Genomic DNA, 15407 nt, shown 5'->3' with positions numbered 1-15407 from the left:
CACTGTTTGCAGATGACATGATCCTCTACATTGGAGAGGGCAATGGCACCCCACTCCAGTACTCTTGCCTGGAAAATCCCATGGACGGAGGAGCCTGGTGGGCTGCAGTCCATGGGGTCGCTAAGAGTCGGACACGACTGAGCGACTTCACTTTCACTTTTCACCTTCATGCATAGAAAACCCTAAAGACTCTACCAGAAAATTACTAGAGCTGGTCAATGAATATAGTAAAGTTGCAGGATATAAAATCAACACACAGAAATCCCTTGCATTCCTATACACTAGCAATGAGAAAACAGAAAGAGAAATTAAGGAAACAATTCCATTCACCATTGCAATGAAAAGAATAAAATACTTATGAATATATCTACCTAAAGAAACAAAAGACCTATATATAAAAAATCTATAAAAACACTGGTGAAAGAAATTAAAGAGGACACATAGATGGAGAAATATATGTTCATGGATCGGAAGAAGCAATATAGTGAAAATGAGTATATTACCCAAAGCAATCAATAGTTTCAATGCAATCCCTATCAAGCTACCAATGGTATTTTTCACAGAACTAGATCAAATAATTTCACAAATTGTATGGAAATACAAAAAACCTCGAATAGCCAAAGCATCTTGAGAAAGAAGAATGGAACTAGAGGAATCAACCTGCCTGACTTTGGCTCTACTACAAAGCCACAGTCATCAAGACAGTATGGTACTGGCACAAAGACAGAAATACAGATCAATGGAACAAAATAGAAAGCCCAGAGATAAATCCAGGCACCTATGGTCACCTTATCTTCAACAAAGGAGGCAAGAATATAGAGTGGAGAAAAGACAATCTTTAACAAGTGGTGCTGGGAAAACTGGTCAATGACTTATAAAAAAAATGAAACTAGAACACTTTCTAACAGCATACACAAAAATAAACTCAAAATGGGTTAAAGATCTAAATGTAAGGCCAGAAACTATAAAACCCCTAGAGAAAGACATAGGCAAAACACTCTCTGACATAAATCACAGGATCCTCTATGACCCACCTCTCAGAATATTGGAAATAAAAGCAAAAATAAACAAATGGGACCTAATTAAAATTAAAAGCTTTTGCACAACAAAGGAAACTATAAGCAAGGTGAAAAGACAGCCTTCAGAAATGGGAGAAAATAATAGCAAATGAAGCAAACTGACAAAGAATTAATCTCAAAAATATACAAGCAACTCCTGCAGCTCCAGTCCAGAAAAATAAATGACCCAATCAAAAAATGGGCCAAAGAACTGAACAGACAAGAAGACATACAGATGGCTAACAAACACATGAAAAGATACTCAACATCACTCATTATCAGAGAAAGGCAAATCAAAACCACAATGAGGTACCATTTCACGCCAGTCATAATGGCTGCTATCCAAAAGTCTACAAGTAATAAATGCTGGAGAGGGTGTGGAGAAAAGGGAACCCTCTTACACTGTTGGTGGGAATGCAAACTAGTACAGCCACTATGGAGAACAGTGTGGTGATTCCTTAAAAAACTGTAAATAGAACTGACATATGACCCAGCAATCCCACTACTGGGCATACACACCAAGGAAACCAGAATCAAAAGAGACACGTGTACCCCAATGTTCATCGAAGCACTGTTTATAATAGCCAGGACATGGAAGCAACCTAGATGTCCATCAGCAGATGAATGGATAAGAAAGCTGTGGTACATATACACAATGGAGTATTACTCAGCCATTAAAAAGAACACATTTGAATCAGTTCTAATGAGGTGGATGAAACTGGAGCCTACTACACAGAGTGAAGTAAGCCAGAAAGAAAAACACCAATACAGTATACTAACGCATATATATGGAATTTAGAAAGATGGTAATGATAACCCTATATGCAAGACAGCAAAAGAGACACAGATATATAGAACAGTCTTTTGGACTCTGTGGGAGAGGGTGAGGGTGGAATGGTTTGGGAGAATGGCATTGAAACATGTATATTATCATATGTGAAACGGATCACCAGTCCAGGTTCAAGGCATAATACAGGGTGCTCAGGACTGGTGCACTGGGATGACCCAGAGGGATGGGATGGGGAGGGATGGGGAGGGGGTTCAGGATGGGGAACACATGTACACACGTGGTGGATTCATGTCAATGTATGGCAAAACCAATACAATATTGTAAAGTAATTAGCCTCCAATAAATAAATAAATAAATAAAATTTTAAAATAATAAAATAAAATATACAAAGTAAAAATAAATAAAATGGAAATTTTGTACTCATGATATCTTTCAAAAAACTTATTTAATAAGATATTAAGGGGAAAGTATCTTAGTTCCTGGAATTGATAACTAAGACTGAATGAAGATTCCATGCAACTAGATTTCTAATAGAGCCATAAATAACTGTGCCAGTTATCCACCCAGGACTTCAGAAGAGCAGCAGAAGGACATGTTCTATATCAAGATGAGAGGAGTTGTGGTGGTCTGGGTAGTCAGTCACAGGCCTCGTGGGTCCTACTGCATTTGGGGTCAGAGAATTTTTCTTCTATAGTGGGTAGGAGGGATGCTTCCTCATTTCTTAACATTAGCACTTATCAAATTTTTTAGATTCAAGACTCCTTTACACTCTTAAAAATTATTGATGACCCTAAGGAGCTTTTATTTCTGTGAATTCTATCTATAAATATTCAGAGAATTAGAAGTTAAAACTAGAAAAATTTAAATTGTATACTTCATTAAAAAAATAATACACCTATTACCTGTTAACATAAATAACTTTTTATTAAAAAATAATTCTGTTTTCCATTCACTCTGTTGTACTATGTTTGTTTGATTGAAAAATATGAAGAAATATGGATATGCAATTGGAAAAGAGTAATATTTCATTTTATATAACTGGATATTCTACTTTGATATTACACCAAAACTCAACGAGTGCAATTTCTTAAGTGGAATCTGAAACCATTTCAATCTTTGTTTGTACTTTGTTATATTAAAGCCCAGTGAGTGAAATGGATAAATTTGGTCAAAAGATATACATTCTCAGTTTTAAGACAAGCCCGGGGGATATAAATGTACAGCACGGTGACTATAGGTAACAATGTTGCATTGTATATTTGAAAGTTGCTGAGAGAATAGATCTTAAAAGTTCTGATCACTAGAAAAAAATTGCAACCATGTGTGGTATGGATGTTAGCTAAACACTGTGGTAATCAGTTAGCAAATATACATTTGTTAATAGAGTAATCTTCAAAATTCAAAAGAATTTTGAAATTGAATGTGATGGATGTTAACTAAACATATTATGATGACAATTTTGCAGTAAATACATATATCAAATCATTTTGTTGTACATCTGAAACTAATATAATGTTACATGTCATTATATCTCAATTAAAAACTGCTTTAATCCATTGGTCTATCTTCTACTAGGAATAAGTCTTTTACTAATTTTTGTAACATCATTTATTGATTAGTTATTTGAAAATTTTAGTTCATGAGTTATGTTCAGTTCAGTTGCTCAGGCATGTCCAACTCTTTGCAATCCCATGAATTGCAGCACGCCAGGCCACCCCGTCCATCACCAACTCCCGGAGTTCACACAGACTCACGTCCATCGAGTCTGTGATGCCATCCAGCCATCTCATCCTCTGTCGTCCCCTTCTCCTCGTGCCCCCAATCCCTCCCAGCATCAGGGTCTTTTCCAATGAGTCAACTCTTCTCATGAGGTGGCCAAAGGACTGGAGTTTCAGCTTTAGCATCAGTCCCTCCAAAGAACATCCAGGACTGATCTCCTTTAGGATGGACTGTGGATCTCCTTGCAGCCCAAGGGACTCTCAAGAGTCTTCTCCACCACCACAGTTCAAAAGCATCAATTCTTCGGCACTCAGATTTCTTCACAGTCCAACTCTCACATCCATACATGACTAGTGGAAAAATCATAGCCTTGACTAGATGGATCTTTGTTGGCAAAGTAATGTCTCTGCTTTTGAATATGCTGTCTATGTTGGTCATAACTTTCCTTCCAAGGAGTAAGCATCTTTTAATTTCATGGCTGCAATCACCATTTGCAGTGATTTTGGAGCCCCAAAAAATAAAATCTGACACTGTTTCCACTGTTTTCCCATCCATGTAGATCTCTCAAATAAGAACATGACATTTACTAGTCAGAAATCACATTAATTATCATTACCCATAGTGATATCAGAAAAATCTAAGTCCAGGAAGCTATCAAGTTCATGGTTTCAGATACAAGTTTTGGAAAATTCCAATTACTGCTTGGAAACTCAACTTTTATCATTGGTGACAAATACTGTCATCTATTTTTTTTCTGGAACTGACAGGGTCAGTTTCCTTTTTAGGAAAATAGCTTCCACAGTGTGTTCTGAAGGAGATTAGCCCTGGAATTTCTTTGGAAGGAATGATTCTAAAGCTGAAACTCCAGTACTTTGTCCACCTCATGCGAAGAGTTGATTCATTGGAAAAGACTCTGATGCTGCGAGGGTTTGGGGGCGCGAGGAGAAGGGGACGACAGAGGATGAGGTGGCTGGATAGCATCACTGACTCAATGGACATGAGTCTGAGTGAACTCCGGGAGTTGGTGATGGACAGTGAGGCTTGGCATGCTGCGATTCATGGGGTCACAAAGAGTCGGACATGACTGAGTGACTGAACTGAACTGAACCAAAGTCAGGATAGCAATAGTTTATACATCAGCCTTTCTTCCAAGTAAAAAATGGTGTTCCATGAATGAAGAGGCTAGTTCTGTCCACAACTGAGTTGCAAGTGTTTATTTCTTCAGACAACCATCATACTTCATCATGTAGCTAGATGCTTTTCATGTATTTCTCATTCTCCCACACAGAATATTATTATAAAGACATATACTCAAGGGCTGAGGTTAAATGTAATCATTTTTACTGCTTCATCAAGACATTCTTGAGTGACACTGGAATTTTTCCTACTGCTGAGTATGTGGTAGTGAATCCAGCACCAAATAAAACATTCAGGTGCCACTGCCTTACTTTAAGCTAAAGGACCAGCAGTTTTACATACCAATTATTTTTGTACCAACAAATGCAAATATCAACAGAGTGAAAAGGCAATAATATTTTATTATTAAAATAATTTTGACCTTGTGGATGCCTTGAAAATTTCTTGAAGACCCCCAGGGGTCCACAGACCACACTATAAGAACCACTGTCCTAGCAAATTGAGGGAAAGTGAAGTGTCAAGAAAATCACTGAGCAGGAGGTGCATGTGAGAAGTGGAGACTGGCTCCCTCTCTGGATGCTTGAGGAACTGCAGTTAGCAGGTAACCCCTGGGCTGCCATCAAGGTGAGGGGATTCTTGGGAGAACCTAGTGTGTGTCCCCTAGAATTTGGGAGGGTCACGTATAGGATTGTGCATATTTGCCCTGTATTAGGTCACCTAGCTGAAGGAGTGAATAAGGGCTGAGGAGCAATGGAAAAGGGAAACTTTTTAGTAAACTCCACTCAGATGGGGTGCCCTTTTACAATCTGCATTAGGCAGAGTGTGTATTTAGTGGCAGCTCTGTATGGGGGGCTGGTGTGACCCAAGGGCCTCTTTTTTTTTTTTTTTTTTTTTAGTTTTTTATTTTTTAAATTTTAAAATATTTAATTCGTACATGCATTCCCAAACATGAACCCCCCTCCCACCTCCCTCCCCATAACATCTTTCTGGGTCATCCCCATGCACCAGCCCCAAGCATGCTGCATCCTGCGTCAGACATAGACTGGCGATTCAATTCACATGATAGTATACATGTTAGAATGTCATTCTCCCAAATCATCCCACCCTCTCCCTCTCCCTCTGAGTCCAAAAGTCCGTTATACACATCTGTGTCTCTTTCCCTGTCTTGCATACAGGGTCGTCATTGCCATCTTCCTAAATTCCATATATATGTGTTAGTATACTGTATTGGTGTTTTTCTTTCTGGCTTACTTCACTCTGTATAATCGGCTCCAGTTTCATCCATCTCATCAGAACTGATTCAAATGAATTCTTTTTAACTGCTGAGTAATACTCCATTGTGTATATGTACCACAGCTTTCTTATCCATTCATCTGCTGATGGACATCTAGGTTGTTTCCATGTCCTGGCTATTATAAACAGTGCTGCGATGAACATTGGGGTACATGTGTCTCTTTCAATTCTGGTTTCCTCAGTGTGTATGCCCAGCAGTGGGATTGCTGGGTCATAAGGTAATTCTATTTGCAATTTTTTAAGGAATCTCCACACTGTTCTCCATAGTGGCTGTACTAGTTTGCATTCCCACCAACAGTGTAGGAGGGTTCCCTTTTCTCCACACCCCCTCCAGCATTTATTGCTTGCAGATTTTTGGATCGCAGCCATTCTGACTGGTGTGAAGTGGTACCTCATTGTGGTTTTGATTTGCATTTCTCTAATAATGAGTGATGTTGAGCATCTTTTCATGTGTTTGTTAGCCATCCGTATGTCTTCTTTGGAGAAATGTCTATTTAGTTCTTTGGCCCATTTTTTGATTGGGTCGTTTATTTTTCTGGAATTGGGCTGCATAAGTTGCTTGTATATTTTTGAGATTAGTTGTTTGTCAGTTGCTTCATTTGCTATTATTTTCTCCCATTCAGAAGGCTGTCTTTTCACCTTGCTTATATTTTCCTTTGTTGTGCAGAAGCTTTTAATTTTAATTAGATCCCATTTGTTTATTTTTGCTTTTATTTCCAGAATTCTGGGAGGTGGATCATAGAGGATCCTGCTGTGATTTATGTCTGAGAGTGTTTTGCCTATGTTCTCCTCTAGGAGTTTTATAGTTTCTGATCTTACATTTAGATCTTTAATCCATTTTGAGTTTATTTTTGTGTACGGTGTTAGAAAGTGATCTAGTTTCATTCTTTTACAAGTGGTTGACCAGTTTTCCCAGCACCACTTGTTAAAGAGGTTGTCTTTACTCCATTGTATATTCTTGCCTCCTTTGTCAAAGATAAGGTGTCCATATGTGTGTGGATTTATCTCTGGGCTTTCTATTTTGTTCCATTGATCTATATGTCTGTCTTTGTGCCAGTACCATACTGTCTTGATGACTGTGGCTTTGTAATAGAGCCTGAAGTCAGGCAAGTTGATTCCTCCAGTTCCATTCTTCTTTCTCAAGATTGCTTTGGCTATTCGAGGTTTTTTGTATTTCCATACAAATCTTGAAATTATTTGTTCTAGTTCTGTGAAAAATGTGGCTGGTAGCTTGATAGGGATTGCATTGAATTTGTAAATTGCTTTGGGTAGTATACTCATTTTCACTATATTGATTCTTCCAATCCATGAACATGGTATATTTCTCCATCTATTAGTGTCCTCTTTGATTTCTTTCATCAGTGTTTTATAGTTTTCTATATATAGGTCTTTAGTTTCTTTAGGTAGATATATTCCTAAGTATTTTATTCTTTTCGTTGCAATGGTGAATGGAATTGTTTCCTTAATTTCTTTTTCTACTTTCTCATTATTCGTGTATAGGAATGCAAGGGATTTCTGTGTGTTGATTTTATATCCTGCAACTTTACTATATTCATTGATTAGCTCTAGTAATTTTCTGGTGGAGTCTTTAGGGTTTTCCATGTAGAGGATCATGTCATCTGCAAACAGTGAGAGTTTTACTTCTTCTTTTCCAATTTGGATTCCTTTTATTTCTTTTTCTGCTCTGATTGCTGTGGCCAAAACTTCCAGAACTATGTTGAATAGTAGCGGTGAAAGTGGACACCTTTGTCTTGTTCCTGACTTTAGGGGAAATGCTTTCAATTTTTCACCATTGAGGATAATGTTTGCTGTGGGTTTGTCATAGATAGCTTTTATTATGTTGAGGTATGTTCCTTCTATTCCTGCTTTCTGGAGGGTTTTTATCATAAATGGATGTTGAATTTTGTCAAAGGCCTTCTCTGCATCTATTGAGATAATCATATGGTTTTTATTTTTCAATTTGTTAATGTGGTGAATTACATTGATTGATTTGTGGATATTGAAGAATCCTTGCATCCCTGGGATAAAGCCCACTTGGTCATGGTGTATGATCTTTTTAATGTGTTGTTGGATTCTGATTGCTAGAATTTTGTTGAGGATTTTTGCATCTATGTTCATCAGAGATATTGGCCTGTAGTTTTCTTTTTTTGTGACATCTTTGTCAGGTTTTGGTATTAGGGTGATGGTGGCCTCATAGAATGAGTTTGGAAGTTTACCTTCCTCTGCAATTTTCTGGAAGAGTTTGAGGAGGATAGGTGTTAGCTCTTCTCGAAATTTTTGGTAGAATTCAGCTGTGAAGCCATCTGGACCTGGGCTTTTGTTTGCTGGAAGATTTCTGATTACAGTATCAATTTCCGTGCTTGTGATGGGTCTGTTAAGATTTTCTATTTCTTCCTGGTTCAGTTTTGGAAAATTGTACTTTTCTAAGAATTTGTCCATTTCTTCCACGTTGTCCATTTTATTGGCATACAACTGCTGATAGTAGTCTCTTATGATCCTTTGTATTTCTGTGTTGTCTGTTGTGATCTCTCCATTTTCATTTCTAATTTTATTGATTTGATTTTTCTCTCTTTGCTTCTTGATGAGTCTGGCTAATGGTTTGTCAATTTTATTTATCCTTTCAAAGAACCAGCTTTTGGCTTTGTTGATTTTTGCTATGGTCTCTTTTGTTTCTTTTGCATTTATTTCTGCCCTAATTTTTAAGATTTCTTTCCTTCTACTAACTCTGGGGTTCTCCAACTCTTCCTTTTCTAGTTGCTTTAGTTGTAGAGTTAGGTTATTTATTTGACTTTTTTCTTGTTTCTTGAGGTATGCCTGTATTGCTATGAACTTTCCTCTTAGCACTGCTTTTATAGTGTCCCACAGGTTTTGGGTTGTTGTGTTTTCATTTTCATTAGTTTCTATGCATATTTTGATTTCTTTTTTGATTTCTTCTGTGATTTGTTGGTTATTCAGAAGTGTGTTGTTCAACCTCCATATGTTGGAATTTTTAATAGTTTTTCTCCTGTAATTGAGATCTAATCTTAATGCATTATGGTCAGAAAAGATGCTTGGAATGATTTCGATTTTCTTGAATTTATCAAGTTTAGATTTATGGCCCAGGATGTGATCTATCCTGGAGAAGGTTCCATGAGCACTTGAAAAAAAGGTGAAATTCGTTGTTTTGGGGTGAAATGTCCTATAGATATCAATTAGGTCTAACTGATCTAATGTATCATTTAAAGTTTGCGTTTCTTTGTTAATTTTCTGTTTAGTTGATCTGTCCATAGGTGTGAGTGGGGTATTAAAGTCTCCCACTATTATTGTGTTATTGTTGATTTCCCCTTTCATACTTGTTAGCATTTGTCTTACATATTGTGGTGCTCCTATATTGGGTGCATATATATTTATAACTGTTATATCTTCTTCTTGGATTGTTCCTTTGATCATTATGTAGTGGCCTTCTTTGTCTCTTTTCACAGCCTTTGTTTTAAAGTCTATTTTATCGGATATGAGTATTGCCACTCCTGCTTTCTTTTGGTCTCTATTCGCGTGGTATATCTTTTTCCAGCCCTTCACTTTCAGTCTGTATGTGTCCCTTGTTTTGAGGTGGGTCTCTTGTAAGCAGCATATAGAGGGGTCTTGTTTTTGTATCCATTCGGCCAGTCTTTGTCTTTTGGTTGGGGCGTTCAACCCATTTACGTTTAAGGTAATTATTGATAAGTATGATCCCGTTGCCATTTACTTTATTGTTTTGGGTTCGGGTTTATACACCCTTTTCGTGTTTCCTGTCTAGAGGATATCCTTTAGAATTTGTTGGAGAGCTGGTTTGGTGGTGCTGAATTCTCTCAGCTTTTGCTTGTCTGTAAAGCTTTTGATTTCTCCTTCGTATTTGAATGAGATCCTTGCTGGGTACAGTAATCTGGGCTGTAGGTTATTGTCTTTCATCACTTTAAGTATGTCTTGCCATTCCCTCCTGGCCTGAAGAGTTTCTATTGACAGATCAGCTGTTATCCTTATGGGAATCCCCTTGTGTGTTATTTGTTGTTTTTCCCTTGCTGCTTTTAATATTTGTTCTTTGTGTTTGATCTTTGTTAATTTGATTAATATGTGTCTTGGGGTGTTTCGCCTTGGGTTTATCCTATTTGGGACTCTCTGTGTTTCTTGGACTTGGGTGATTATTTCCTTCCCCATTTTAGGGAAGTTTTCAACTATTATCTCCTCAAGGATTTTCTCATGATCTTTCTTTCTGTCTTCTTCTTCTGGGACTCCTATAATTCGAATGTTGGAGCGTTTCATATTGTCCTGGAGGTCTCTGAGATTGTCCTCGTTTCTTTTAATTCGTTTTTCTTGTTTCCTCTCTGATTCATTTATTTCTACCATTCTATCTTCTATTTCACTAATCCTATCTTCTGCCTCCATTATTCTACTATTTGTTGCCTCCAGAGTGTTTCTGATCTCATTTATTGTGTTATTCATTATATTTTGACTCTTTTTTATTTCTTCTAGGTCCTTGTTAAACCTTTCTTGCATCTTCTCAATCCTTGTCTCTAGGCTATTTATCTGTGTTTCCATTTTGATTTCAAGATTTTGGATCATTTTCACTATCACTATTCGGAATTCCTTCTCCGGTAGATTCCCTACTTCTTCCTCTTTTGTTTGGTTTGGTGGGCAACTCTCCTGTTCCTTTACCTGCTGAGTATTCCTCTGTCTCTTCATCTTGGTTATATTGCTGCGTTTGGGGTGGCCTTTTTATATTCTGATAATTTGTGGAGTTCTCTTTATTATGGAGCTTCCTCACTTTGGGTGGGGTTCTATCAGTGGCTTGTCAAGGTTTCCTGGTTAGGGAGGCTTGTGTTGGAGTTTTGGTGGGTGGAGCTGGGTTTCTTCTCTCTGGAGTGCAGTGGAGTGACCCGTAATGGGTTATGAGACATCAAAGGTTTTGGGATAATTTTGAGCTGCCTGTATATTGAGGCTCAGGGGAGTGTTCCTGTGTTGCTGGAGAATTTGGGTGGTATGTCTTGTTTTGGAACTTGTTGGCCCTTAGGTGGAGCTTGGTTTCGGTGTAGGTATGAAGGCATTTGATGAGCTCCTATTGCTTAATGTTCCCTGAATTCAAGAGTTCTCTAATGTTTTCAGGCTTTGGGTTTAAGCTTCCTGCTTCTGGTTTTCAGTTTTATTTTTACAGTAGCCTCTAGACTTCTCCATCTATACAGCACCGATGATAAAACATCTAGGTTAAAGATGAAAAGTTTCTCCACATTGAGGGACACTCAGAGAGGTTCACTGAGTTACAAGGAGAAGAGAAGATGGAGGGGGTAGTTAGAGGTAACTGGAATGAGATGCGGTGAGATCAAGAGAGGAGAGAGCAAGCTAGCCAGTAGTCACTTCCTTATGTGCGCTCTATAGTCTGGACCGCTCAGAGGTATTTACAGAGTTATACGGGGAAGAGGAGAGGGAGGAAGTAGACAGAGGTGACCAGGAGGATAAGAGAGAGGAATGAGAAGGAGAGAGACAAATCCTGCCAGTAACCAGTTCCTTAGGTGTTCTCCACCGTCTGGAACACACAGCGATTCGCAGAGTTGGATAGAGAAGAGATGGGGGAGAAAAGAGACAGAGGCCACCTGGTGGAGAAAAAGGAGAGTCCAGAGGAGGAGAGAGTGGTCAAGCCAGTAATCTCGCTCTCAGGTAAACTTGGGTAGTGAAGTTTGGGTTTTTAAATGTACAAAATTGACAACAAAAACCTAAGAGCAAAGATTAAAAATCTGGAGTAGAGGTTGGATTTTCAAAGATACAATATTAAAGAAAAGCAGAAGGAAAAAGGAAGAAAGAAAAAAAAAGAATTATTAAAAAACAAACAAACAAACAAAAAACAAAACAAAACAAAACACCAAGAACCAACCAAAGAGTATATATGGTGTTTGCCTTAAAAAAAAAAAAGTCTTTTTTTTAAAAAATAGTAATACTAGGTTATAGAAATAAAAATTAGAGGAGAAATAGAAGACTTAACAATTAAAAAAAAAGCTCGGAAAAAAAAAGGAAAAAAAAAGCAAAAAGCAAAAAAAAAAAAGAATGATTTTAAAAATATTAAAAAATTAAAAATATATCTGGCTCTTCTCTGATGTTATGGGCCGTGTGGGCTCACTTCCAAGGTGGTTCCCTCTGTTTAACTTCTTCTGTTTGCTGGTTTTTAGGCTCACTAGTTCAGTCGCACTGTGGGAAGGGGGGATGCTGCAAACAAATAGCACTGTCGTGTGTACACAGTATCTCTGCCCTGCTTGACCTGTCCTTTCTCGCGGCGCACAAACCGCTCCGGCTCTACGATGCTCAGCCAGGAACCGTCTGGGGCCGGCCCTAGGCTGCGTGCACTTCCCCGGTCCAAGCCGCTCAGGTTCGGCCCTCAGGCAGCCCTCAGAGGCACAAATGCGGCTGGGACTGCGCTTTGTGCCCTTCCCAGGTCCGAGTAGCTCAGGAGTTTGGCGAGCACGATCGCCGCGGCTTGTCACCTTTTCCGCCGCTGCCACTCAGCTCTCTGGGTGGACCGCTGGCGCACCCCGTGAGGCAGACTGTGACTGTCCAGCACCCCCAGAAGTCTTAGCAAAGGAGCCTGCTTGCAGTTAGGTAAGTAAAGTCTCTCTGGGTCTGCAATTGCCCCTTTCCAGTCCTTACAGCTCTGGCTGCCTGTCCCCGGCGGGGAATGGTCTGCAGCCGGCTTTTTCCGCTCCGTCCTTTGTTCTGTGCTCGGTCCTGGCGGTGTCTTATGTTCGAGCTTTTCGCGTGGTAGCTATCCCACAGTCTGGTTTGCTAGCCCAAGTTAGATCGTTCTGGTTGCGCGTGGGGCGCTCCTGCCCGATTCTTGCAAAGCTCTGCAGCCCGCGCCTCCCGCGCGTCCCTGCCCTGCCCCCACTTCCCAATGGCAGATGCAGGCGTCTGTGCTGCTTTTCCGCTGGGGGAGTTACTGGTGGGCTTGTAATCTGTTGGTTTTAATTATTTATCTATTTTTCCTTCCTGTTATGTTGCCCTCTGTGTTTCCAAGGCTCGCCACAGACTCGGCAGGGAGAGTGTTTCCTGGTGTTTGGAAACCTCTCTTCTTAAAATTCCCTTCCCGGGACGGGCTTCCCTTCTCGGGACGGAGCTCCCTCCCCACCTCCTTTGTCTCCTTTTTCGTCTTTTATATTTTTTCCTACCTGTTTTTGAAGACAATGGTCTGCTTTTCTGGTTGCCTGATGTCCTCTGCCAGCCTACAGAAGTTGTTTTGTGGAGTTTGCTCGGCGTTGAAATGTTCTTTTGAGGAATTTGTGAGGGAGAACGTGATCTTCCCGTCCTATTCCTCCGCCATCTTTCTCTACCTCCCCCAAGGGCCTCTTGACTGGACATTTTTGAAGGCAAGCGGCTTTCTGGAGTTGCCTGTGATGGCTCAGAGAGGGGGCCATGGATAGTGAGCACCTGATAAAAATGGGGCATCCTCCACTCCAGCCCAGTTTCCTGCAGCCATCTGAGGGTCAAAGAGGACATCAGAGATGCCCAGGGCTCCCTGTCAGACAGCAGGGGTTAGAGGAAGGAAGAGGAGATGTGGGCTGTCCAACAGTGCCAAGGGAAAGGATATCCCACAAGGTGAGGGGCCACTGGCAGGGGATGAGATGGTCATGGACAGCAGGGATCAGGATGAGGCTCAGTATTGCCCCTAGGTAACTACCCATACCATCTACACAGAGCACCCCATCAGACAGAGGCCCCATGGGAAGACTTGTGATTCAGGCCTGTCCAATCATGACACCCCATCTCCTCCTGACAATGATTCGTGTCATGGGGTGGGGGTAGGAGGGGACACAAGACCCAAGTAGAGCCCTTTCAATTACAGATAATTCCCAACTTATGGCGATTAGACTTTTAATTTTTCAATGTTATGATGGTGCTAAAGTGATACACACTCAGTAGAAACCATACTTCACATTTTGGATTTGATCTTTTCCTAGGCTAGTGATACATAATCCAATACTCTCTGGTGATGCTGGGCATTGGCATCGAGCTGCAGCTCCCAGCCAGCACGTGACCCTGAGGGTAAACAACTAGATACACTTATAACCATCCTGTACGCAGACTACCATTCTGGTTTTCACTTTCAGTACAGTATTCAATAAATTACATAAGATATTCAACACTTGATTATAAAATAGGCTTTGTGTTAGATGATTATGCCCAACTGTAAGCCAGTATAAGTGTTTTGAGCATGTGTAAGATGGTCTAGGCTGAGTGATGATTCAGTAGGTGAGGTGTATTAAGTATATTTTCAACTTATGATGTTTTCAATATACAGTATTTACGATGGGTTAGTCAGGATGTAACCTAACTGTAAACTGAGGAAAATCTGAAATTCAATCTGTGATGGTAAGGAGGGGGATTTGCTTTATTTTTTCTAGAATCATGGTGCTGTAAGGATGAACTAATCCTGCTCCTGAAAGAGGCCATCTGTAATGAACAGAGCCCAGGGAAGATTGAAGAGCTGAAAAGAAAACAGAGCTGAGGGGTGGACAGATATGCTGTGTTTGGACCCCTGGGGCCCAGCTATACCTGGACTGAAACCCACCCCTTGGACTTCAAGTGTAGGGCCTGTTGTTCTTTGCAATTGAACTATGCTAACTTGAGGTTTTGTTGTCCCTTATTGTCAAAAAGAGTCTGAATTTACTGAATTCTAGATGCAACCATTCCACTTACTAACATATGAACCTGGGCAAGTTATTAAACTTATTCATTCTTTCATTTATTTACTCATTCTCTTATTTAAAAGATCTTTATTGAGGATATACTAAGTTCTATAGACTGAGCTTGGCACTGAGGATGAAAGATGCAACTATTCCCGTCTTTAAGGAGCTCATAGTATTATTGAAAAACCAAAAAAGAAAAAAAAGAAAGAAACCCCAAACAATAGAAAAGTTGTTCTAAAATTCAACAGGAGAATAGAGAAAGCATAAAAGTCTGACTGGCAGATGATATAAGTAATGCTTTGATCTTGAGCCCTGCTGCTAGAGAGACAAGGGCATTCTAGAAGAGAAGAATATCTGCAAAGGCATGAAGGTTGGAGAGGAGTCGGGGTAGGACAGCTCTGGCATAGCGTAGGAAGCTGGGAGGGGCCCCCATCAGCCAGGAAACGTGGGTGGGGCCGGGTCACGACTATGTCAAGCAAAGGAGTTGGGCCTTTATTCTAAAAGTCATCATGAGTCACTGAAGAATTTTCAGTAGGGGAGAGATTGGCTAGAACGTGAAAGATTTAAAAAACCCAACCAATACACAAGTTAACAATTCCAGATGACTGAAAAAGGGAGCAATGGGAGACAAAGGGATGTAGAGATGGTAGGAGTGAGGGACTGGGGGAGGTGGCTGTTGAAATTGACCAAAGTGAGATGGTGAGTGACTTGGATAAGATAGTAGGT

General features: G+C 39.9%; 1 long non-coding RNA gene across 1 annotated transcript in view; it reads left to right on the top strand.

Annotated features, from left to right (window-relative positions):
* Positions 1–14892, top strand: part of LOC138437632 (uncharacterized) — a 76859-nt gene extending 61967 nt beyond the window's left edge. The window contains exon 6 of the long non-coding RNA XR_011256048.1: positions 14397–14892. This is a non-coding gene — a long non-coding RNA (uncharacterized lncRNA). The remainder of the gene's footprint in view (positions 1–14396) is intronic.
* The last annotated feature ends 515 nt before the right edge of the window (positions 14893–15407 follow it).

The sequence above is a fragment of the Ovis canadensis genome, chromosome 3 (genome assembly GCF_042477335.2).
Source record: "Ovis canadensis isolate MfBH-ARS-UI-01 breed Bighorn chromosome 3, ARS-UI_OviCan_v2, whole genome shotgun sequence".
In the NCBI taxonomy this organism is placed as follows: Eukaryota; Metazoa; Chordata; class Mammalia; order Artiodactyla; family Bovidae; genus Ovis; species Ovis canadensis.
The sequence above is the reverse complement of the archived record's forward strand: the minus strand, read 5'-3'. Positions and strand labels throughout refer to the sequence as shown.